At 44.1% G+C, this 27080-nt stretch overlaps 1 protein-coding gene and 1 long non-coding RNA gene across 3 annotated transcripts in view; one reads left to right on the top strand and one right to left on the bottom strand.

Annotated features, from left to right (window-relative positions):
• Positions 1 to 27080, bottom strand: part of HCN1 (hyperpolarization activated cyclic nucleotide gated potassium channel 1) — a 508213-nt gene that overhangs the window by 408110 nt on the left and 73023 nt on the right. The window lies entirely within an intron of this gene.
• Positions 1 to 27080, top strand: part of LOC143805749 (uncharacterized) — a 165971-nt gene that overhangs the window by 75393 nt on the left and 63498 nt on the right. Inside the window, exon 2 of the long non-coding RNA XR_013221316.1 lies at positions 19530 to 19672. This is a non-coding gene — a long non-coding RNA (uncharacterized LOC143805749). The remainder of the gene's footprint in view (positions 1 to 19529; positions 19673 to 27080) is intronic.

Genomic DNA, 27080 nt, shown 5'->3' with positions numbered 1-27080 from the left:
AAGAACATTATCTAGATTTCACATTTTAAACAAATTGAACACACATAACTTTCCTATATGCAAAATAGTTACATTTCTTCCAGAGCATCATCATCAGTATTTCTTCACATTTAACCAGTTAAAACACATACAACTTTTCTCATTCCAACATTACCATGGCATTACTGTTCTTAAAACAGTATCTCTCGTAAGTACGCTGTTGGACATCCCCTTTAAAAGAGGATCAAGTCTTTCTGAGGTAGCTCGTCTTCTCAGCCTACCAGTCTTTGTTCAGCAAAGGTTCCAGAACGGTATCTTCGCAAAGAGTCTTTAAATAAAACCAGTAGGAAGCGCCTTTAATAAGGTGAAAACTATTTACAAGAAAGTTTGGATCATGCACTGTTCATGATTTCTCAGTTTGTAAAACTCGTGCAAAACTGTAGAAAAACAAACAATAAGGATCCCGGGTCAACTAAGGGATCCATAAATTGTTAACCCTGGACGGGTTTAGTAACAAACAATCAGGAACAGTAACTATTTACATCTTCAGAAGCATTAAAATCTCAGAAACCCCCACGAGGCGCCACCTGGCGGGGGAACCCTTGCAATACAGGCAGTTCAGGTTCCAGGTTCACTCCCGCGGCCAGGTACACCCCATGGGTGCAGGTCTGTTGCACAACCAGATCGTGTGCGGTGATGAGGGTCTGCGTTCCTACTTCTTTCTGCGCTGGTACATCAGGAGCATCAGTTACTTGAAAAGACACTTCTTTGGCCGCTGCGGTGGTTGCGGGGGTCATGTGGCAGATCGCAGGTTCCGTGATCAGACAGGTGGGGGTGACCAGGGTGGTTGCAGATCGGTCACACGGGGGCACTTTGGCTACAGGGGCTGGTTTCTCTTTCTTGTAGACGTTCAGAGCGAACCACCCCTTTTCCCCAAAATGCCGGGTGTAAGTAACGCTGTCCCCCGGGTAGAGGTCTCGATCGGGGTGGCCCTCTCTGAGGTGCGACTCGACATCCCGTCGGTTAACAAAGACCTCCGCGTACAGCCCCGGTTCTTTAATAAAGCCCCAGCCTCCTCGGAGTTTAAAGGTGGTGACGATGCCCTGCCTGCGCGGGGCCTGGTGAGTGGTGGGGTCCTTACGGGCCCGGTCCTTAACCGCCAAATCCTTTTGATGGTGGGCCTCCCACCCAGCCTGATGTATTTTCTCTTCCTCTCGCCACCGTTGTTCTAGCTGGACCCGGTATTCCTCCCAGCTTAGGGCCTGTACCATCTCCCCCTTCTGGGTCTCCACCCCGGGGAACCCCATAAGATTGGATCCGGGGTTCACCCAGCGGCACACCGTGCGCTCCGCATGGACCTCACACGGCAAGGGAGTAGGGGTGATTGGGGCTCGCATACGGTGTTCCATGCCCGTGGCTTCCTCCCATGGTAGCAGGCGCTGGAGTTTATGGGTTCCCGGGAGAGGTGGTGCCGCTACGGGACCCACTAACACACCCTCGGCTGGCGGGGCAGGATCGGCGGACTCACCAACTGGTACAAGTTCACTTTCTGCAGCAGGTCCTGCTGGTTCTTCCGGTGAGAACTCCGATGTCCGGGAACCCTCTGCCGGCACCACCGGGTGCGGAGCCTGGACTCTCACATTCAGTTGGAGGAGCTGGTTATATAAGTCCTCCATCTCGGCTCTCAGGAATCTGGTGTTATCCACGGAGGACGGGTTGCTGGGCTCATCCAGGTAGTCGGGGGAGACTTCCACTTCAACCCCACTGTCGGGTTCGGAGCTGCTGGCCATAGCGTACTCCACGTGGGTCACTTCCTGGTCTTTTTCCCGCTCTCTCCTTCGGGAGCGGTTTCGTTTTCTCTGCCTCCGCCCCCCATTAAGGATTAGGAGGCGGATCTCTGCTGCTGACGGACACGTCCTCACCGTGCAGAAATATTTAGACTGGGCGGCCATTGCTGTTCGCGCTCTCCAGCTTGCCTACGCCCCCTTCACGCCCCTCTTCTCTTCCTGCGCTCTTCTTAGCGCTACAATGGCGGCGGATTTTGGCGGCAAATGGCACAACACACAGTCCTCTTAATAAAGTACAGTCCAAGCACAACAAATCACAGTCTCTAGGCACACATGACCTGATTCTTCAGGCTTAAGTAGATCCTGTTCGTGACGCCAAGATTTGGAGCGCCCCCACACCGCCGCAGGGCCGAGGGGTACCCGGAGCCGGGCCTCTAGGTCTCAGTCCTGGGGTTGTCACGGTGGCTAGACCCGGTCCGTGGCCCTGTCTGTCAGTGGGGGACGTCCGGTGCAATAAGTGGTGTTGTAACGGTGCAGTTGTGGGGTGCAGGTCGCGGTAAATAACGAGGACACCAGGTTGCAGTCTCTTTACCTCTTTACTGGAGATCTCTGAGTCCTCAGTCCAGAATACGGTTCACCAGGCTGCGCAAGTCCGGCCGGTCCAATGGCACTTCCAGAGTTCTCTTCACAGGTGGAAATCGGTGCCTTCCTTCTTAGCGCTATGTGTTGTAGTCCTCCCCTGCTATGCTTACGGAAAGTACCCCACAACTGTTGTGTCTGTTTCTTAAGTTCCCTCACAACTCGATTAAATGATGTTCTTCTAATCGTCCGTCCCTCCCTGATGTTACGGTTAGAACGGCACCCGTTTGTCGGGTAGGCCTGGAGTTCTTCCGGGACCCTAGAGACGCCCCTCTCCCGCAATTGCCTCCCAAGACTTCATAGGTGATATGTGTTAGACAGCCCGCCTTAAACTGACTGTCCTGCCGCTGTTTAGAGTATTGCTTGAAGCTGAATGTTATAATACTCCCTCGGCGTTCCGGCCACCGGTAGTGCGCCTCAGTAGGGTGTTGCTTCGGTCTTACAGCACGACCCCTACTGGAATTCTCCTATTGCTTGATCTCGTTTCTCACTCAGCACAATCTATCTCGCTTCTAGTCCTTTCTTGAATCCCGCCGCTTCCCGGAGCTGGCGCGGACCCGTTACGTTCTTTCCAATGCCAAGCCTCTGCCAGGATCCCACCCCTGGCAGAGACCCTACTGTCTCTTCCTCCACAACACCCTCTGCCACAAGGTGTTGCTTCGTTCAATCCAGTCAGCTTTCTCTGATCCAACTTCCTGCCTGACCCCCAGTTTACCCACTATGGTGGGGAGTGGCCTAATGAATAGAACCCTTAGCTCCCCCCGGAGGCCCGGCTGTGAAATGTATTGGTGTCTGTGATACCTGATCAGATGAACTCCTTCAGTGCCATCGGACGCACCATGGCTCCCCATAGTGGCGGAGCCACAGTACTGCAACGACCAGGACTCTGGGGCGCTGCACAACCAGGGTAAATATCGGGTTACTAAGCGCAGGGCCGCGCTTAGTAACCCAATATTTACCCTGGTTACCATTGTAAAAGTAAAAAAAAAAAACTACATACTCACCTTCTGATGGTGCGCTGCTGCCAAGAGCTTTCCTGCACTGACTGTGTCAGCACCGGCCGTAAAGCAGAGCACAGCGGTGACATCACCGCTGTTACTGCCGGCGCTGACACATTCAGTGCAGGGAAGCTCTCGGCACCAGCGCGCCATCAGAATGTGAGTATGTAGTGTTTTTTTTTAACTTTTACAATGGTAACCAGGGTAAATATCGGTTTACTAAGCGCGGTCAAGCACTTAGTAACCCGATGTTTACCCTGGTTACCCGGGTGCTGCAGGGGGACTTCGGCATAGTTGAAGACAGTTTCAACGATGTCGAAGTCGTTCCCCTGATCGATGGTCGCTGGAGAGAGTTGTCTGTGTGACAGCTCCCCAGCGACCACACAACGACTTACCAACGATCACGGCCAGGTCGTATCGCTGGTCGTGATCATTGGTAAGTCGTTTAGTGTAACGGTACCTTTAGCCATTAAAAGGTATCAACCACTGAGGACTTTCAAACATTTTTCTATCTACTGGCTAACACGATACAAAGATATAAGCTTTTTAAAACTTGAAGACTTAAAACCAACCTGTCATGTAAAATAAAGCTAATAAAGTGCAGATATGGGGTTAATCTCCATATTAATAGCGTTCTGACACCGGCAGCACCGACACTGACAGTCCCACCACCAGGATTAAACTAACTTTATTTCCCTATGTAGCATTTGGCTTCCAGTTACATAGGTGGTGCCGGCATGGATTCAATTACTCTGTGTATAGAGAGCGGAGGTCGTAACTGACTGACAGCTGGCTCTGATACTGCTCATGCTGTCAGTCAGTGCGGGGTCATGGTTACAGCAGCCGCTCTATACACTGAGCGGTGACTGAAAATGTGCCAGCGCCAACCCTATAACTGGAAACCGAAAGCTACCAGAGGGAATACAGTTCATTTACTTCTGACAACGGGGCTCTCAGTGTTGGTGCTGCATGGTGCCAGAATGCTATTAACCTGCAGATTAACCCCATATCTGTGGGTTTATAGCATTATTTTACAAGTTTGATTCTCTTTAAGGCCCCTATACATATTTGATGAAAGTTGGCCAAACCTGGCCAATATTGGTGGGGTCACCCATCTATCTGATGTGCATGGGGGATACCAGAACCTCCTTTGACAGATGATGTTGGGAGAGAGTATAATAAGGCAGTTAGAATTTCAATACCCCATCCTTTTGTCTCCAGGAGAGATTAGTCACTGTCAGAAGTCTTTGGCTCAAGATTCTTCCTCTTTCCCCATTGAAAGTACATAAAAGCTCAGCCATGCACTCATGTGTATGGGAAGCTGGGAAACACAGCTGTCTCCAATTATTTTGGCCATCTCATGTCTACGGCCAGCTTTAGGCCTTGAATGCTGGATAAAAGGAAACTGATTGTACATTAACAAAGAACAAAACACGTGATTATCATCTGTAATTAATGAAATGCCACATTAATGGCTGCCATCTATAGGGGCCTTCTTCAGGAAAGGTTTTGATCCTGAAATAAAGCAGCAATTTTTTAATACATAATTACTTTTATGAAAAATAAAAATGTCAAAAGTGTCAAGGTATTAAATCTGCAAATCCATAGTGTGGTATTATCATTAATGTAAAGTACAATATAATAATTCAGAATATGGCCATGCCAGTATACAGTAACCCAGATCTCGGGAGTTATTACACTGCACAAGTTTATAATATATTTATACTGCTGTAAATTGTGGTTGTGTCCATTTAACTAAAAGGATTTAACTCTCTCAAAACATTGGCATCATAAAGGGACCTGGTCACTGTATAGCTATGTACCACATGCACAACCATTGGTTTAAATGGCCACATGTAATGTCAATGGCCAGAAGAGTCCTTAGCATATTTTCTTTAGTTCAAACACACTGGGGCATATTTATCAATTCTGATGTAATTGGTGCCAAAAAAATGTTTTTAATTACTTCCACCATAGTTTTAGACAATTTATAGATTTTTACTAGAAATTATTATTAGACACTTGCCAACTTTGATTGATGACTGCAATGTGCAAAGCCATGTTATAGTCATGTCACTCTTTAGAGGTCACTCCTCTGCACGCTGCTTTTACACCTCCTGAATGTGTGTCTAAACGCCTAGACTACATCTAGGTGGCTCAGTGGTTAGCACTGCAGCCTTTAAGCGCTGGAGTCCTGGGTTCAAATCCCACCAAGGACAACATCTGCAAGGAGTTTGTAAGTTCTCCCCGTCTTTGTGTGGGTTTCCTTTGGGTTCTCCGGTTTCCTCCCACATTCCAAAGACATACCGATAGGGAATTTAGATTGTGAGCCCCATCTTGGACAGCGATTATAATGTGTGCAAACTGTAAAGCACTGCGGAATGTTAGCGCTATATAAAGATTATTTATTATTTTACGATGAAGAATCCTAGTGTCATTTGTAAGAAACTTTCTGGAAGGACTACTTTCTGGGTGGTTACGGGAACATTTTGCTGGCTCTGGCAGATTTGCTTTGTCTTCTGAGAGGTCTCCCCTTTCACCGAGAGACTCTCAGATGATCAAAGGGAGCTGGCAAGTATGGGTTAGTATAGGTTAGACAGTTAGTTTTTCACCAAGAAGAAAAGTTTGATTGCTGACTTCAATGTAGTAATACCTTAAGGCCGGGATCACACATACGCGAGATATGGCCGAGTCTCGCAGGTGAAAACCCAGCTCTGGCGCTGGCACTCCGGAGTGGAGCGTGCAGCTCCATGTATTGCTGTGTGGCTGCACGCTCAGCTCTGGAGTGCTGGCACCAGAGCTGGGTTTTCACCTGCGAGACTCGGCCGTATCTCACGTATGTGTGATCCCGGCCAAAAAAGAAAAGTGAATACGGATCTTTAAAAGGGTTATCCACCTTTTTTCTTTAAAAAGAATCCAGAATAAAATAAAACGCACACTCATCTACAGATCACTCTCTGAATGACTGCCTGGGTACCCATCCGGTGTTTATGCTTTTTCTTCCAGTACAACAACATGATACAAAAAAATATCAGAACTCTAAGATTCAAGTAAAAAGAAATGGTTCTGCTTTTATTAAGCCATGTGCTTAAAGCTTACAAATTTTTTGTTTAACTTGAATCTAGGCGCGCTGCAACTTTGGGCATTTTTGTGTGAAATATGCAACAAAGGGAGAAATCAGCATGTGGACAAATACACTATGCTCTGTAGGAAAACAAGTATCAGCATATACTCACAGAAGATAGACCGATGGTAGGAAGTAAGAAAAGACCTCAAATATTTTTATACAGTGCTTGGAAAAGTATTCATACCCAGTTACCATTTCCATATTTTTTCATGTTACACCCACAAACTTAAATGTTTTCTATTGGGATTTTCTGTAGTATACCAACTGCGAATTAAGTGAGGGGAATCAAATAAATTATCTAGATAAGGGAGCTGAAGGTAAACTAATCAAATTTGCAGACGATGCAAAGCTATGAGGGATAGCTAACACTAGAGCAGACAGAGAAAAGATTTAGAAATATCTAGATAAGCTTGAACAATGTGCAGCGACTAATAGAATGGTATTTAACAGGGAGAAATGCAAGATTCTACATCTGGGCAAGAAAAACAAAAATTACATCTATAGAATGGGAAGAATAGAACTAAGCAACAGCACGTGTGAAAAAGACATGGGTATACTAATAGATCACAGACTGCACATGAGTCAGCAGTGTGATGCAGAAGCAGAAAAGGCATAGTTCTAGGATGTATTAAAAGAAGCATAGAGTCTAGAATAGATCACGCAAAGTAATTATCCCCCTCTACTACTCCTTGGTCAGGCCTCATCCGGAATACTGTCCAGTTCTGGGTACCACATTTTAAAAAAGATATTGAAAAACTGGAGCAAGTTCAGAGAAGAACTATCAGGATGGTGAGTGGATGCAGAAAAGAAGGCTAAGAGGAGACTTAAAAGAGGTCTGAAGGGATGTCATAAGTGTAGAGGGATTATCATTTTTCTCCTTTGCACATCAAAACAGGAGAAGCAATGGAATGAAACAGAAAGAGAAAACATACAGATTATATATTAGAAACATTTGTTTTGACAATGAGAGTGATCAATGAGTGGAACAGGCTGCCACAAGAGGTGGCAAGTTCTCCTTCAATGAAAGTCTTCAAACAGAGGCTGCACAGTCATCTGTCTGAGATTGTTTACTAAATCCTGCATTGAGCAGGGGGTTGGACATGATGATCCTTGAGGACCCTTCCAACTCTAACATTCTATGTTTCTATGATATACAAGGGTCGTTGTGTGTCCCCCAGAATGTGCACAGAAGTACACTAAATCAATTGGAGAGCATTGTAATTACAGCCACAGATGTGGTTACAATGCAAAGTAAAAGAGTGTGGATTTCATCAAACTATTTCACCAACTCAGATTTAGGAAAACCTGACATGGGCTTTTATTTTTGCAGAGATCTGTAGATTGGTATTGGGATGGATCTTTCCCTTCACTCCGGGTCTTGGGAGTAGCCCATGTAAATGATTCCCATTAAAACTTTCAGTTTAGGTCTGGGTGTGTCAGTCTTCGGTTTGCAATCATCAGAGCTGGAGCTCTGTGTCAGACAGGTCTGTGTCAGGTTGAACACAGGCCAGAGCCAGAGAAAGCCACTGATTTACCCAAGAGTGATATGGTGGCGCAGTCACCCAATTGACTGGTACTGACATTCCGCCTGCAAATCAGAGGATAAAAGTTCCGAATTTTGTGAGTTTGAAAATAAAGACGTTTATGTTGAACTTTCCTGGGTCACTGCCTCATACAACAGAAAGTAAAAAGTATTTTTGAAGTGTAAAAGAAATGATATACGGTTTTCTAATAATGTTAAAAATATAAATCTGAAAATTCTGAAGTGCATTTGTATTCAGCCCCCTGTACTCTGATACTTCTAAATAAAACCCTGAGTGACCAACTGCCTCTGTAAGTCACATAATTAGTAAATGGAGTCCACCTCTGTGTAATTTATTCTCAGTATAACTACACCTGTTCTGTGAAGGCCTCAGAGATTTGTTTGAGAACATTGGGGATCAAACAGCATCATGAAAACCAAGGAGCAAATCAGACAGGTCAGTTATAAAGTTGTGGAGAAGAGTTAAGCAGGGTTAGGTTATAAAAAAAAGCCCAAGCTCTGAACATTTCTAGGAGCACGGTTCAATCCATCATCTAAAAATGGAAGGAGTATGGCAGAACTGCAAACCGACCAAGACATGGATGTCCACCTAAACTGACATCCCAAGCAAGGAGAGCGCTAATTAGAGAAGCAGCCAAGAGGCCCATGGTCACTCTGGAGGAGCTGCAGAGATCCACAGCTCAGGTGGAAGTATCTGTCCACAGGACTACTAAAAGTCATATACCCCATAAATCTGGCATGTATGAAAAAATGGCAAGAAGAAAGTCATTTTTGAAAGCAAGACATAAGAAGTCCAGTTGGCAGTTTACAAAAAGTCAGGTAGGGGACACAGTTAGCATCTGGAAGAATGTGCTCTGGTTAAATGAGACCAAGGTAGACCTTTTTGGGCTTGTATCCACAACTACAATGGAATGGTTTAGATAAACGCATATTCATGTAAGTGAATGGCCCTGTCACAGTCCAGACCTAAATTCCATCGTGAATCTGTGCAAGACTTGAAAATTAGGCCATGTGCACACGTTCAGGATTTTTAGCGTTTTTTTCGCGTTTTTTCGCTATAAAAACGTGATAAAAACGCGAAAAAAACGCTAACATATGCCTCCTATTATTTACAAGGTATTCCGCATTTTTTGTGCAAATGTTGCGATTTTTTCCGCGAAAAAATCGCATAGCGGAAAAAAAAGCAACATGTTCATTAAAAATGCGGAATTGCAGGGATTCCGCACACCTAGGAGTGCATTGATCTGCTTACTTCCCGCACGGGGCTGTGCACACCATGCGGGAAGTAAGCAGATTATGTGCGGTTGGTACCCAGGGTGGAGGAGAGGAGACTCTCCTCCACGCACTGGGCACCATATAACTGGTCAAAAAATAAGAAATAAAATAAAAAACAGTCCTATACTCACCCTCGATGTCCCGCGCAGTGTTCCCGCCTCACCGCTGCACGCTGCCGTTCGGTTCCTGTAGCTGGTGTGCGGCGAAGGACCTTGCCGATGACGTCACTGTCCTGTGATTGGTCGTGAGCGGTCATGTGACCGCTCACGTGACCGTGACGTCACGGAAGGCCCTGTGCGCACAGACCAGCTATAGGAAGAGGAGCCGGACGCCGCTTATGAGATGTCTGGGTGAGTATAAGCATTTTTTTATTTTTTTTATTATTTTTAAACATTCTATCTTTTACTATAGATGCTGCATAGGCTGCATCTATAGTAAAAAGTTGGTCACACTTGTCAAACAGTATGTTTGACAAGTGTGACCAACTTGTCAGTCAGTTTTCCAAGCGATGCTACAGATCGCTTGGAAAACTTTAGCATTCTGCAAGCTAATTACGCTTGCAGAATGCTAAAAAAACGCGAAAAAAAACGGAAAAAAAACGCAAAAAAAAAAATGCGGATTTCTTGCAGAAAATGTCCGGTTTTCTTCAGGAAATTTCTGCAAGAAATCCGCAACGTGTGCACATACCCTTACTGTTCAGAGACGCCTCCATCTGATCCCACTGAGCTAGAGCTAGTTTACAAAAAAGAACGGGCAAAAGTCACCTCTAGATGAGCAAAGCCGGAAGAGACATACCCCAAAAGACTTGCAGCAGTCATTTTAACAGGTGGTCCTACAAAGTATTGAATCAGGGGGCTGAACACAAACTAATGTCACAATTTTCAGATTATATTCTTTAAATATTTAGAAAACCATGTATCATTTCCTTTACATTTCACAAATACTTGCTATTTTGTGTTGGTATAGCACATCAAATCCCGATAACATACATTTAAGTTTGCGGATGTAAAAAGTGAAAAATGTGGAAAAGTTCACGGAGTATGAATAATTTTTCAGGGCACTTTATACTTCTAAAAAACTTAAGAAAGTTTAACTTTTAGATTGTTCAAGGTTCGTTCTTTGGATTGGAGCCTCTAGAGTCAAACAATTTCATTTATACCAGGCACGGAACAATACGAGATACTGAGCAGAGTGTTGTGGGCATAGTGTTACAGTACATTCTGTAATCTGGTGGGATCCATTACATTATTAGCAAGTGATATATTGTAGACTCTCCTGAAAAATATCCTAACACAGCCAAAGTAATGAAGAACTGATAAGAACGGCTGACACAGAGAAGGCAACACTAACAGATTAGCCAAATATGACCACAATTTAAAAAGTATAAATGAGGACAACAAATTTGGGCAATTGTCCTGACACCCCCCCCCCCCATTTTCTTAAGAGACACCAAGGAGCTACGTGACAATGAAGAAGAAAATCACTTTGCTCTAGTGTCAGTTCCCGTAGTCTGCAGAGGCTCAATCACACTGTGGGGTGAGCCCAAAAATAGACAGATCTGCTCAGTTCTTAACTTACAGTCTCCTGCACGGCACTATAATATATGGCTATGCGGACAGTATGGGGTACTTTTTAGCCATCGTGCGGTAGTATTATTTGAATACTGAGTGTTACAAACCCAGCTCTGGGGTTTCATTGGGCTATACTATTCTAGCAAACTGCCCTACAGCATGATTATCAATGTGCAATCAAGCTTATCCAGGTCCATGTTCTGCGTGCTATACAAAACAAGCTCAACTATATAGGGAGCAGTCCAGCATCCCCAGGTCCACATGCCATCCAGCATATCCACCTCTGCTGTTCCTTGATGCACCAATGCTTTTGGTCCGTGGTGCATATCCAGACCTCAGGCTTAGAGAATATATCTCACCAGGTTAGCAGCATTAGGTAGCGGCAGGGACCCTGCTTGTTGCAGTTTTGATATACAGTGGGAAAAAAGTATTTAGTCAGCCACCAATTGTGCAAGTTCTCCCATTTAAAAAGATGAGAGAGGCCTGTAATTGACATCATAGGTAGACTACAGCTGTGAGAATCAAAATGAGAAAACAAATCCATAAAATCACCTCGTCTGATTTGGCAAAATTTGTTTTGCAAAATATGGTGGGAAATAAGTATTTGGTAATTAACAAAAGTTCATCTCAATATTTTGTTATATATCCTTTGTTGGTGGTCCCTTTGCAGAGAAACAGCCCCAAAGCATGACTTTGCCACCCCCATGCTTCACAGTAGGTATGGTGTTCTTTGGATGCAACTCGGCATTCTGTCTTCTTTTTTGCCCCATTTTTTTGCTTTACTTAAGCTTGTCGGGGTTTTTATATAAGATATTGCTTGCTGAGTTTGTGCTTATACCGTATTCCTATTTGGGGTTTCTTGGTAATTAAAAGAAAACTACTAATTAGAGGTACAGGCAGGGTTACACAGAGCAGGAGGACTACATGATACGAGACATCTAGTGATAATTTCCTGCTGTCAAAATACTGATTTTATTGAAACAACACACAGCCTAATAAGTGACACATCACTGCAATCAGGATTTCTTCCCTTACATCATGATTAAACACCAAAAAAACTACTGACAGATTCCCTTTAAATGATGAGTGATAGGCTGCATACTTTTTAGATCTTTGGGAGACATGATCATTACATTACATTATACATAAATAGAGTTAAATATAATATAACAGAGTTAATAGTACAAAACAAAAAAACAAAAACAGAACCCTTCTCCATGGTGAAAGAAACCATACTCCCACTCATGAGGATTGCTGCAAAGGGTGAATTTTGGTGTGAAAAACTATTATTTATTATAAGCCGTAATGCAGGTAAATTCCTGCAATGATTCTGCACAGTTTTTATCATGGAGAATTTCCATGCTCCACAACGCTGCTACCGTATTATACTGTGGATTTATTACAAAATCTTGAAGTAAAACTCAATGTGTATCTGCTACGTGTGAACATATTCTAATCAATCATTTTGTAGATATGCTGTATGCTAATTACTAGGCCAAATACAGGTGGCCAGCTAGCGGTGGAGTAACTTTGAAGTTTGGAGCTCCAAAGCAAAATCTTGAACATATCCATTAAGTAGCAGAGTTTTTATAAAAGCATTGTCTCATATGGACCAAAGGCACCAGCTAGGTCTAGTATTAGTTTGAGGGTTCTCATTAACAGATCATTTTGAGAGCTTTTCCCAAGATTAAGTATGAAAGTTTTCCAAAAGCATAACGAGTTTTCAACTGGAATTATTGGAATTGTCTGAGCACATGGATGGGAGTCTGTGCATGGGGAGTCCCTAGGATGGGGAGTCTGCTGGGTCACTCCATCCTTGCCATCTACCTTGCCCAAAGTGACAGGTCTTTCCCTGTTTGTGTTTGTGCTTAAATGTCTACCCGAGCCCGGATTATTCTTCTTTTTAAGGCAGTGTACATTATGTTTTCCTTGAAAAAGCAGTCGCAATGCATTGAAATAAAACATAGTAGTAGGTAATAAGCGAGCCTGCATGCACTACATTTTACCAGTGGTTCAGGCAGCCTGAAGCTCCTGACATTTTCCATTTAATTATCACTAGTGTCTCTAAAACAGATTTATGTTGTTCCAGAGTGTTATTGTTAATAGAGGACCTATAAAGTATATTGCACAATATATTCTCGTAAGTCTTTCTCTTAACTTCATTCTTCACATTGCCTCATTTGAATGTTCCTAAATATTAAGGGACGTTTCCATGCACATAAAAAAAAACAATATGGTTGTCCCTGTAATGATTCCTCATCTACCCCACTGTTAGCTTTACTTTCTTCTTTTTTTGCCCCTCTTCAGTTCTTAGCAATCATTCTTGAGGATCAATATTGTTCTGAACTTTTTTCCAGCTGTATTTGCACCACAGGTCATTCACTCTCACCCTCTGTGCCTGCCCATGCCACCAACAAAGCACCATCTAGAGACTCCTATATAGTCTCAAGGTGGATAATTTGCTGCACACAATTTCTTCTTCCTAACATTCCTCCCACTTTCCTCAGTATGTGCTGCAATCAGTAATGTTACAGGTGATGACGATGGCTGAGTGTACTGTAGAGGAGTAATAATTCAGACAATATATTCAGGCATTCTCATGTAATGTAGCATTCTGTAATGCCCAGCACCATCCTTCTGGCTAAAGTCACAAGCTGATAAGATTACATGTTCTGTGAGGAGTCTACAAAGTGCTCTCTATTTTTCCTGCGCACATCCCCCTTTCGGATACACACACAGTCACTGAGGATGCCAGGCTACACACCCTTGACATCAAAGCTGAGAGTACATTGCAGAGCTACTGTAAATCTTTGTGCTCTGTAAGGACTAGGGCAGGAAGTAAGGAGCTGGAGGACAAATCACCACATGTAATAGAATAGGAACAATGCAGAATTGTTACAAGGAAATTACGTAAGGAGAAACGTTACTCCTTGAATCCCGTTCACATGCCTCTCACACATCCAGACCAGATCTCACCCTTTGCACTGATGAGGGGCAGCACCCCGAAACACCGTGTCTGCAAATTGAGATTCTGGTTTCCCTTTTATCCTAAGTCATGTGACAAGGCTCGTTAAAGGGTCAACACTGAATTTTAAGATTGCTACTTCCTATAGGTGGCACTAGAGTTCTATTCCTCCTCTCTGAAGAGACAATTTACAAGTAAACTATGAAAGTTTCTTAATTTACGATAGGCTTTACAATGCTTTAGCAATATATGTGCCTGGCAAACCCCTTTAAATCACAACTTTATTACATATTTTTTATTAATGGAAACTAAAAATACTTAAAATACTGCCTTTATCTGTTATCATTAATTTTTATTATACTCAATGGATCAGTGTTTTCTGGGTTCTAATAATGTACCGTCTTTAGGGGCGGTTACGTTAAGGTCAGAGGGCTCTGTAATGTGCATAGCATAGTGTGGATCCTGCAAAAAATAAAAACGGATCAGACATTAACAGATTTCACATTTTTAAATTAACTCTTTGGAGAGTCAACAATTTTTTTGATACCTCTGGGATCTGCAGTAGTGATGAGCGAGCGTGCTCGGATAAGGCGTCATCCAAGCATGCTCTGGTGCTAACCGAGTGACTTCATCGTGCTCGAAAAACATGTCCCAGCGGCTGCATGTCTGTTCAACAGCCGCAACGCATGGAGGGATTGCCTTTTTGCCTGAACACTATAATCACACCTGGACCTCCAATCCTTGCAGTAACCAACGCCCATCACTATAAAACCTATTTAAATATACAGTTAATTGTTCTCCCTGACAAAAAAACGTTGCTTACTTTTTTACTTTTTGCGGTTTTTGATTTTTCCATTACTGACTTCAATATGATCCCATCTGATACAATTTGTGTGCTTTAGAATCTTAAATTTGGAAAATCCTAAAAGGGCTGCGTATTGGGAATAGCAGTCATTCACATATCTACATGCTTTTTAATTGCCCACAAATGTACTTAATAATTCATTTAACATTTCTGAAATTTAACGTACTGGCTTCTCCCAGCAGAAGATCCAAATATTAAGTGGCTAATTTTAGGAAAGTTTACAAAGTTTGTCTTGTTTTGCTTAAATATTAATGTAATCATTTTTTAAATTTTTATTTTTAAAATACGCGTCTTATAATATTATATGAATAAGGATAGAAAGAGACCAGAGAAAACAGAAAGGAAGTTTCCTATAAAGAAAACCCCTTACCGTTCATTTATCGTCATAATAACATCTGGACCTTCAGTGCCTCTACGAAACAAAGCTTAAAGGGGTTGGGGCTCATTCTTTGTGACTGCAAACATGTTAATCCTCCCTGCGTATGCTGTCAAGATTCTCCGGTGTCAGTGCGGGAAGAGGGCTGTCATCTGACTACAAGTATGGGATTTGCATACTTCTGGTCACATTCCGACTAGAAGTGTCTGGCCTCACTTAATCTACTTGTATTGAGCCAGGCCACGTACGTCTAGTCAGGATTCACAAATCTGTAGTCTTATAGGGTGCCTTGAGTCCCAAGCCCGGACAACACTTACGAAGGGGTTGCAGACTTCTTGATTCACGCAGCGTCTTGTCAGGATTCTCCAGCAAGAGTGGGTGGTCATATGACCACAAGTATGTTATTTGTAAAAACACGATCACATGCCGACTAGACATGCTTGGCCTCCATCAATTAACTTGTACTTGTATTGTAGGCCATGCCTGTCTAGTTGGAATGTGGCAAGAACTATGCAAATCACATATGTGTGATTCGTGGCCTTTGAGGATTCAGAAGTCTACAGCGACATAGAAAGGACAACCCCTTTAGTCACAATACTACATAGCATAATTGCAAAAAGTCTGGATTTTGTGGCAATAAAACAAGTGCAAAAATGCTGCTACATTACAGATGTCTAAAAGTGTTTACGAACATGTATATTGTATCCGCTCCAACCAGAACGTTGGATTTATCTGTCTCTTTACTGTATGTAAACCATGTCTCATATCCTGTCGGGTTCAGTAATGATTATACAGAACCCAACAAATGAATTATCGGCTATTCTGCTACCTACCTCTCTATGAAATATAAAGATATATACACATATGTGTGTCTCACTGACATATACTGTATACTGTATTTATTATAGACTGTATATATGTTTTCACGAATATTTGAGCCCATGGATCCATTATATGTCCATTTTGTAAGCCGGCAAGAAAATCTCGTCATACGGATGCCATACAGATGTCACACGGATAATTTTTTGAGAAAAAAAATCGCATCCTCGCATTGCATACGGATGAAATACGGACACGGATCACTGTTCAGGAACTTTTCTGCGTATCTCGGCCATAAAAAAATGGACTGTATTTTTTATAAGTTATGTGTGACGCCGGCCTTAAGGTTATGTTCACATGCTCCTTTTTTGCATCGTTTTTATTTCTGCAGACAAGACCTGCTCTCTTGATAGTAAAAACAATGTGCTCAAAAAGCAGCTATATTTTTTTGGTGCTTTTTTGGTGTCTTATATGCGATTTTTCTACAGTATATGTTTCATAAAGTTAGGTTTATTCACCAAAAAAGGAAGCAAAAACATTTCTTTCAGAGTTTTTGCCCTGTCGCACTGTTTTCTAGGGTAACACTCCAAAAAATGGAAATGAGTGAAAAATCCAGAGGTGGTAATTAGTGTTGAGCATTCCGATACTGCAAATATCGGGTATCGGCTGATATTTGCTGTATCGGAATTCCGATACGGAGTTCCGATATTTTTGCGATATCGGAATTGGAAGTGTTCCCAGTCATCTTCGGCGTGAGCGGTGCGTATGGTTCCCAGGGTCTGAAGGAGAGGAAACTCCCCTTCAGGCCCTGGGATCCATATTCATGTAAAAAATAAAGAATACAAATAAAAAATATGGATATACTCACCCCTCCGAGAACCCTGGCTGTGACCGCTGCAAGCGTCTGCCTCCGTTCCTAAGAATGCAGAGGGTGAAGGACCTTCGATGACGTCGTGGTCTTGTGATTGGTCCGTGACCGCTCATGTGACCGGTTCACCTGACCGCGACGTCATCGAAGGTCCTTCATGCTCTGCATTCTTAGGAACGGAGGCAGACGCTTGCAGCGGTGACAGCCAGGGTTCTCTGAGGGGTGAGTATATCCATATTTTTTATTTTTATTCTTTATTTTTTACATGAATATGGATCCCAGGGCCTGAAGGAGAGTCTCCTCTCCTTCAGACCCTGGGAACCATCCAGGATAAGGAAAATGCACACGGCACTCAAGATTCCTATGTGGTGCTCAAGTCAGGTTTCCAGCCCATAAATCCAATAATCAAAATAAACTTGGCACTCAGAAGAATATTTGCAAGATGATTATTCCATTTTATTTGTGCATCCAGTTAAAGAGTAAACGTTTTCGGTCCATACATCAGACCTTCATCAGAAACTCCTTTTTATCAAACTGGACAAATGCACGTCGAAATATCAAGGCCAGATAGGCCTGAGCTGGGTACCCCGGGACCAATTGGAGAGAGGCAGAAAGCCTCTATTTTCTTGAGGAGGCTGTGCTGGGTGCAGGCGCAAAATCCGCCGCTATGGATGGCGCTTGTAATGCCAGCTATGTGGCGTAGAGACAGAGGTTCTCCGGGAACCTCTGTCTCTACGCCACATAGCTGGCATTACAAGCGCCATCCATAGCGGCGGATTTTGCGCCTGCACCCAGCACAGCCTCCTCAAGAAAATAGAGGCTTTCTGCCTCTCTCCAATTGGTCCTGGGGTACCCAGCTCAGGCCTATCTGGCCTTGATATTTCGACGTGCATTTGTCCAGTTTGATAAAAAGGAGTTTCTGATGAAGGTCTGATGTATGGACCGAAAACGTTTACTCTTTAACTGGATGCACAAATAAAATGGAATAATCATCTTGCCATTTGTGCCAGTCATTACACTGGCTACCCATCCAATCCAGAATCCAGTACAAAACTACTACCCTCATCCACAAAGCACTCCATGGCTCAGCACCACCCTACATCTCCTCTCTGGTCTCAGTCTACCAACCTACCCGTGCCCTCCGCTCTGCTAATGACCTCAGGTTAGCATCCTCAATAATCAGAACCTCCCACTCCCGTCTCCAAGACTTTACACGTGCGGCGCCGATTCTTTGGAATGCACTACCTAGGTTAATACAATTAATCCCCAATCCCCACAGTTTTAAGCGTGCACTAAAAACTCATTTGTTCAGATTGGCCTACCGCCTCAACGCATTAACCTAATTATCCCTGTGTGGCCTATTAATAAAAAACAACAACATAATCACGTTCCTCCATCATGTTCTCATACACTTTATGCAGTCAATAGCCTCTGTGTCTGTACTGCTACATACTTAGGCAGTTAACTGGTTCATGCAGCTTTACATGAACACCCGAGCCTTACACTATGGCTGGTCCAAATAACTAAAGCAATTGTTACCATCCACCTCTTGTGTCTCCCCTTTTCCTCATAGATTGTAAGCTTGCGAGCAGCAGGGCCCTCATTCCTCCTGGTATCTGTTTTGAACTGTGATTTCTGTTATGCTGTAATGTCTGTTGTCTGTATAAGTCCCCTCTATAAGTTGTAAAGCGCTGCGGAATATGTTGGCGCTATATAAATAAAATTATTATTATTATTATTATTATTATTATTATTATTATCTTGCAAATATTCTTCTGAGTGCCAAGTTTATTTTAACCATCCAGGATAGCTTCCGATACTTGTGTCCCATTGACTTGCATTGGTATCGGTATCGGCGATATCCGATATTTTTTGGATATCGGCCGATCCCATCTGATACCGATACCTTTGAGTATCGGAAGGTATCGCTCAACACTAGTGGTAATGTATTTCTATTATTCTTTTCCTCTGATTGTGCCACTCCTGATTTTGGCTTACAAATACTGAGGTAGGATATTGATCAAATACTGAATGTGTGACCATAGCCTAAGAAGAAAGCCTTTGGTAATTGTAAGTAAAAGAAAAACAAAAAACAAAACATTGGTGGCTGGTCAGATCACACTTAGCACCAACACTTTGGTCTTCTAGTACAAAAGACTTTCTATATTGTTCAGCCATTTTTATTTAGAACTGCCTTTGGAAAAGTTTTCTGTTTACCAATATAATGGAAGTTGTAGCTGTCACGTGGTTGTCAGTGGAAGGCCATGTTCACACGTTCAGTATTTTACCTCAGTATTTATAAGACAAAATCAGGAGAGGAACCTCGCACATACGCGAGATACGGCCGAGTCTCGCAGGTCAAAACCAAGCTCTGGCGCCGGCACTCCGGAGCGGAGCGTGCAACCGCACAGCAATACATGGAGCTGCCCCCTCCACTCTGGAGTGCTGGTGCCAGAGCTGGGTTTTCACCTGCAAGACTCGGCCGTATCTCGCGTATGTGTGATCCCGGCCTAATAGAAACACGTCACTACTTCTGTATTATCACCCACTCCTGATTTTGGCTTACAAATACTGAGGTAAAAAACTCACCAAATACTGATCGTGTGAACGTGGCATTACTCAACTTTACTTGACCCCTGAATGACAAACCTCCATGATAAGAATTGGCACACCAGTACTTTAGTATTGAGGCATTGATCACCAAATCTGTCCCCCAGGAGTCTTGCCAGTGGGTGATGATGCCGATCATGATAGAAATTGACACCAGCTTTCCAAGAATTACTAAAGTCAGAAAAGCAGCATGAAACATTATGAGACGCCTCTGGGGAGGACAACTCGGGGACTTCTCCAGTGCCAACAGGTGATTTTTCGATCATCAGCAGATAAGATTCATTACAGATGTGGAGTTCATTTTCTTATGGCAGCTCCTCGTTAGCCGACATTACATCAGTTAATTGGATTTTGTGTTTCAAATTAAAAAAGGCGAAATCTTTTCCTCTGCCCAATAAATTATTTATTTTAATGCATATCAGAACTGAAGGTGACTAATTGTGGGTCATTTTGCCTTAATTAGTTACAAACACAAATCTACTGTGTATAAACAGCAATTCACACCGGTTAGGAAAATGCTTATGAATATTTATAATTGGCATCTGCAGAACTTCATTAAATTCACCAACATTAAGAAATAATCTATTTTTTTTAACCATTTCAAAAATATGTTTTATAGCAAATCCGAGAGTAAAGCAGTGTAAATATCATAAGTTTTTGACGCTGCGTATTTTCTCTGGGTCAGAAACGCAGCATCTTCCAGTTTCAGCAAAGTGGATGGGAGTTATAGAAATCTCCCGCCTACTGTTTTTTTTCCTCAGCGTAACTAGTGATAAGCGAGTATACTCGTTGCTCGGGATTTCCCGAGCACGCTTGGGTGATCTCCGAGTATTTGTAAGAGTTCGGAGATTTAGTTTTTGTTGATGCAGCTGAATGATTTACAGCTGCTAGCCGGGATGAGTACATGTGAGGGTTGCCTGGTTGCTAGGGAATCCCGACATGTAATCAAGCCATGTAGCAGCCGTAAATCATTCAGCTGAGGTGACGAAAACTAAATCTCCGAGCACTAACAAATACTCGGAGATCACCCGAGCATGCTCGGGAAAACCCGAGCAACGAGTACACTAAGTGTACACGCTCATCACTAAGCGTAACCTGATCTGGTGAGCAAGTTTCAAACCCGCAACATGTCTATTTAGTCATGCAATTGATGTCATATCTGGCAAAGCAATGGAGGTAATGGAGAAATGAGTTTCTCTGCCTCCTCCGCAGCTGTGCTGCTTATGGGCTAAGTGAAAGATATCGCAGCTGGACAAAGACCAGGCTGGTGCATGTCACTAGCAGGCCACTGTGCACAGAATTTGAGGATATGTCGCTCTCACTTTCCTTAGGTCACAGGGCATTAGTGATGAGCTAACGTGCTCATATAAGGCATTATCTGAGCATGCTTGTGTGCTGAGTGTCTTCGGCGAACTCAAATAATATTTTCGACTCCCCACCGCTTCATGCAGTGGTTGCCTAACAAACAGGCTATCCCCACGTCTTGTGGCTGTCAAATAGCCACAAATCATGGAGCACCAGGGACTCAAAGATATTATTGGAGAACGCTGAAGATGACCTATTAGCAGTGCACTTGAGCATGCTTAGATAATGCCTTATCCAAACATGCTCGCTCATGATCAGTATTGTAACCACTACTCCCAACATGGTGGTTCATATATAAATTGTTGTTTCTTTATTTTTCAAAACAATACTGTATTGTATGCTTACAAAATGTCCACAAGGCAGCAAAGATCCTGTCAGGCTGGTCCACACTCGTCCTCTGCAGCAGCTTCCCGCTCCAATCTGCAACTCCAGTGCACAGAAGACACTTGCAGATCATCCCCTGTCAGCCAATCACAGATGTGCTTGTAAGGCAAATTCTGTGATTGAGAGGTAGCCATGCACAAATGTCACTGTGCACTCCATATTACCTTACATGTATGTACCAGGGGGCTCTCTGTAGATTTATATCGCAGGGCGGCATCCCTCTATATAGTGCATGCTCAATCATTTTAATACATTTATTCCAGGTGGTCTGGCCCTTCCCCTACCTAGACCAGTGATTCATTTCATTCATACCTCCCCTCACCCCCCATTTTCATGTGTAAGGACCCAGTCCCGCGGATCACTGAGGCTCTGGGAAGAGTGCGCACGCCTGCTTCAGTGACTCACTGAGAGGCCCTCCCCCTCCCTCACTCCGTCCTGTCTTCCTGTGTCAGCGTCTGCCACCCGTCACCTCACCGCAGACCGCACAAGTGACAGCCGGCTGGACAGCAGCATAACGAATGCTAACAGGTGAGGAAGGGGGGCCCGTTTGACTGTCATATCACATGCATGCAGCAGAGCGGGCCCCCGTTTCTCCTGTTGTTAGCAGCGGGTTAATCAGCGTAATGTCCACAACGAGCAACAGAGAATGTTCATTTATTAAGAATTAAGAACATCCAGCTTACAACATGAGAACAGGATCAATCTGGTTTCTGTGAGAGAGAGAGAGATCTGCTGTGACCTTCAGCTTCAGCTGCACACACTAGAATGTGCTCACAGGGAAGGGGAGGAGGAACATCCTGTCTGTAAATGAGGACTTCTTTTTTTTTTTTAACGTTGTTGACATGTGAACAATATGCATGCAGATATATAAATCACATCATATTAAACAAACAATAGTTGTTGCAATACATACAGATCAATATGCATTAGGCCAACACCTGTTAGCAGTAATACTGCCGCCGGCTGTCATGCACAACAATGCCTTGTACATTCGTCGGGGGCCCCCTCCCGCTCTGGGCCCCGGTGCGGTTGCACCGCTTGAACCAGCGGTATGTCTGCCCATGTATTTATCTTGCAGGTACGCTAATATGTGCAGAAATATCCCATAGACTTGCATTAGATGCAGGAAATCAGGAGGTAAAAAACACAAATGCTTTTGCAGTACAAAAAAAAACATATGTAATCTGCACATGACTATATCAATAAAGTTTTTTTGAAGCCAAATATCAGGAAGTATCAAAAACAAAGAGCTGAATTTAGAAGTCTGTATAGATTTCACCAAAAGGGTGTGTTTGTCTTCATTAGGCCGGGGTCACACTTGCGAGCGTGATGCCGCCGGCACTCGGGACCAGAGTGTGTGGTTGCATGTATTTCTATGCAGCTACACACTCCGGTCCTGAGTGCCGACAGCAGCACCAAGTATTGATGCGAGAGACTCACATCACACTCGCAAGTGTGACCCTGGCCTTATGGTCATCTCCTGGGAAGTTTTTAAGGCCACATTCACACGATCAATATTTGGTCAGTATTTTACATCAGTATTTGTTTTCCAAAGCTGGGAATGCAACAATCAGAGGAAAAGTATAATAGAAACATGTCACCACTTTATTTTCCTGGTTTTGACTTACAAATAGTGATGTAAAATACTGACCAAATACTCAACATGTGAACACAATCTAATAGTAAAAATATTTAAAAAAAAATGGTTTTTTTTCAGCAGGCTTTATTCTAAGTAACCAAAATCAATAATAAATGAGATATTCCCTGTAAGAAGTGGATCCTGTTCATCTTTCAGACATTATGAAACATGGTACAGGTGAAAAAGCTTTAGTTATGGAAGCCAGGACATGATTTTCACTGCCTGTACATATGATTCAATCAATCCTGACAGTGCATTCATGCGCAGCAAGTCTGCAAACCTCATGCACCTGTCATGTCAGCTACAATGTATCTTCTATTAGGCATGACAATCTGCTATAAAGGGAAAAATAGAAAGTGATGGACATAGTACGTAGCCTCCAATGCTGCAAAAAAAAATCTTACGAAAATGTAGCTTTGGAGCTAGAAAGGTGGTGTCTGAATGACCCAACAGGAAGATAACCATACAGAATAGAGAGAACACACATACTTTGCACTGATGAGGGGCAAGTACCCCGACACTGCAGTCTGCAAATGGAGACTTTTATTTGGCTTTATAGCCTAAGTCAGGGGACCCTAACCTGTAGCTCGGGAGCCACATGTAGCTCGCGGGCCAGTGATGTGTGATTCGCGGCTGTCTGCCAGCTTGGTGCATTAGCACCAAGTGTAGAAACACCTATTAAGAGCAGATCTCTAGATGCTGACTTTTGTGTGTAGTTCCGTACAGTAGTGCAGATCTGAATGGGTAATATAGGAAACCCTGGAGCTTGGCATAATGCCTTGGTGTGATTTCAATGGAAAAGCTTTGGCTATCCTTATACTGGTAATGGGGGGCTCTGGGTGTCACTACTGTGAGTGGGGCAGGAGCTAAATGTGGCTCGCGACCCTCTCTCAGAGCTGAATGTGGCTTGCGTTCCTCTCTCAGAGCTGAATGTGGCTCGCATTTCTCTCTCAGAGCTGAATGTGGCTCACGACCCTCTCTCAGAGCTGAATGTGGCTCACGTTCCTCTCTCAGGGCTGAATGTGGCTCGCGACCCTCTCTCAGAGCTGAATGTGGCTCGTGACCCTCTCTCAGAGCTGAATGTGGCTCGCATTCCTCTCTCAGAGCTGAATGTGGCTCACGTTCCTCTCTCAGAGCTGAATGTGGCTCACGTTCCTCTCTCAGAATTGAATGTGGCTCGCGACCTTCTCTCAGAGCTGAATGTGGCTCGCGTTCCTCTCTCAGAATTGAATGTGGCTCGCGACCCTCTCTCAGAGCTGAATGTGGCTCACGTTCCTCTCTCAGAGCTGAATGTGGCTCGCGTCCCTCTCTCAGAATTGAATGTGGCTCGCGACCCTCTCTCAGAGCTGAATGTGGCTCACGTTCCTCTCTCAGAGCTGAATGTGGCTCGCGTCCCTCTCTCAGAACTGAATGTGGCTCGGGACCCTCTCTCAGAGCTGAATGTGGCTCGCGACCCTCTCAGAGCCGAATGTGGTTCACAACCCTCTCTCAGAGCTGAATGTGGCTCGCGTCCCTCTCTCAGAGCTGAATGTGCCTCGTGTTCCTCTCTCAGAGCTGAATGTGGCTCGCGACCCTCTCTCAGAGCTGAATGTGGCTTGTGTTCCTCTCTCAGAGCTGAATGTGGCTCGCGTTCCTCTCTCAGAGCTGAATGTGGCTCACGTTCCTCTCTCAGAGCTGAATGTGGCTCGCGTCCCTCTCTCAGAATTGAATGTGGCTCGCGACCCTCTCTCAGAGCTGAATGTGGCTCGCGTCCCTCTCTCAGAGCTGAATGTGGCTCGCGACCCTCTCTCAGAGCTGAATGTGGCTCACGTTCCTCTCTCAGAGCTGAATGTGGCTCGCGTCCCTCTCTCAGAATTGAATGTGGCTCGCGACCCTCTCTCAGAGCTGAATGTGGCTCACGTTCCTCTCTCAGAGCTGAATGTGGCTCGCGTCCCTCTCTCAGAACTGAATGTGGCTCGGGACCCTCTCTCAGAGCTGAATGTGGCTCGCGTCCTTCTCTCAGAGCTGAATGTGGCTCGCGACCCTCTCAGAGCCGAATGTGGTTCACAACCCTCTCTCAGAGCTGAATGTGGCTCGCGTCCCTCTCTCAGAGCTGAATGTGCCTCGTGTTCCTCTCTCAGAGCTGAATGTGGCTTGCGACCCTCTCTCAGAGCTGAATGTGGCTCGTGTTCCTCTCTCAGAGCTGAATGTGGCTCGCGTTCCTCTCTCAGAGCGGAATGTGGCTCACGTTCCTCTCTCAGAGCTGAATGTGGCTCGCGTCCCTCTCTCAGAATTGAATGTGGCTCGCGACCCTCTCTCAGAGCTGAATGTGGCTCGCGTCCCTCTCTCAGAGCTGAGTGTGGCTCGCGACCCTCTCTCAGAGCTGAATGTGGTTCACGACCCTCTCTCAGAGCTGAATGTGGCTCGCGTCCCTCTCTCAGAGCTGAATGTGCCTCGCGTTCCTCTCTCAGAGCTGAATGTAGCTCGCGACCCTCTCTCAGAGCTGAATGTGGCTGGCGACCCTCTCTCAGAGCTGAATGTGGCTGGTGACCCTCTCTCAGAGCTGAATGTGGCTCGCGTTCCTCTCTCAGAGCTGAATGTGGCTCGTGTCCCTCTCAGAGCTGAATGTAGCTCACATCCCTCTCAGAGCTCTTATGGTCAGAAAGGTTGGGGATCTCTGTCCTAAGTCAAGTGTCAAGGCTCTTTAAAGGGTCGATTTTGATTTGTAAGGTTTCTACTTCCAGAAGGTGAGGCAAAAGACCCTGTTCTCTTCCTGGGAGGACGCAATTTGCAAACATTTACTTTGATTGTAACTTTTATATAAAGATCAATCACAAAATATAAGTCACTGATTCTTACTGTTGTTGATCAGGGCCCAAATACAATGTATTATTTCACAGAGAATGATACAATCGGAGCTCTTAACTGTCTTCCTTCTTCTCATAGGAAAAAGAAAACCCTGACACATCCTTTGTAATATTCAGTCTTGTCACTTTGCTTTTTAGTCCCCTTCACTACAAAGGAGTTCATTATCTTGCCACCGTTCGTAATAATGAACTGATTCAGTCGGAGACGGTGCAGACCCATCAGTACAAGACAAAAGTCATAATCTGATTAGAATTTATTAGGTTGTTTTTTATTAAAGAGCTATTGATCCCAATGCCAAGTGGCTTAAAGTGAAGATTTGCTATTACTTCAAGGCATTGTGCTACCAGTAAATACTGTATTGCTAGAATTGGAATTGCAATTCCACTGATAATGTTGCAGATCTTTGACTAGAGACTAGAGTCCAGCAATCCTCCTCCTGCCTGCCGGCATCTCCAGCACCATTTCTGATTAGTAGACATGGCGCAACATCATAATTGTGGTGTGATGACCACATGATGTCTTGCCGAGTCTACTAATAAGAAGAGGCATCAGGCAGGTAGGAGGAGAATCACTGGACAATAGTCTTGCATTTATGGCCTACCAACAAGGCAACTGGACCAGAAAATTTTTTTGCACTGCTACATTATAATTTTATGAAGAAGCTTTCAAAAGCACCATGAACAGAGGCTGATGTACTGAGGGCCAGAAATTGTGCACATGGTCCATTGTTCTGCTGCAGTTTTTTTCTGTTCAAAGATGGTGCAAGTCTGAAACATGAGCCACGATTAAATTAGTGGTTTTATGAAGCAAGTGTGAAAACTATACTTTCTTCATAAACAAAGAAGAAGTTAAAGTCTTGGTGAGTCACCCAAGAGTTTTCTATGTAACTGTATGTATTAATTTTAGAGTTCTTAAAGGTTTACTTTTAAAGAAATTCTTATCATACCCCTGACTTAGCCCCGATAAAACAATAAAGCCTATAATCAGCTCCCTTGCCGTTCCTGGTGTGTTGGCACTCGCTCTCCCCAGGCTGTCGTGTGGTGTTGTGACACATGATCCCGGTGCCCAATCAGCGCTGGCATCACTGTCCCCATCTTCGGACAAAATGAACAAGTAGAAGAAGCCAGGGATCAACTGCAACCCAGACTTCCTCTTCATGTTCGGTTTGTCCGAAGGCGGGACCAGAGACACCAGTGCTGATTGGGCGTCAGCGTCATTGCATGATTTGCGGCTGCTAGCCAGCCTAAGTACATGTGGGGATTACTTGTTTGTTAGAAAATCCCCACATGTATTCAGGCTGTCTAACAACCACAAATCATGCAGCTACGGCGACAGAAACTAAATCTCTGAGCACATTCCAATACTCAGAGATCACCCTAGCATTCTCGGGAAATCTCGAGTAATGAGTATACTCGCTCATCAC

The sequence above is a fragment of the Ranitomeya variabilis genome, chromosome 1 (assembly GCF_051348905.1).
Source record: "Ranitomeya variabilis isolate aRanVar5 chromosome 1, aRanVar5.hap1, whole genome shotgun sequence".
In the NCBI taxonomy this organism is placed as follows: Eukaryota; Metazoa; Chordata; class Amphibia; order Anura; family Dendrobatidae; genus Ranitomeya; species Ranitomeya variabilis.
This window is presented reverse-complemented; position numbering and strand designations above follow the sequence as displayed.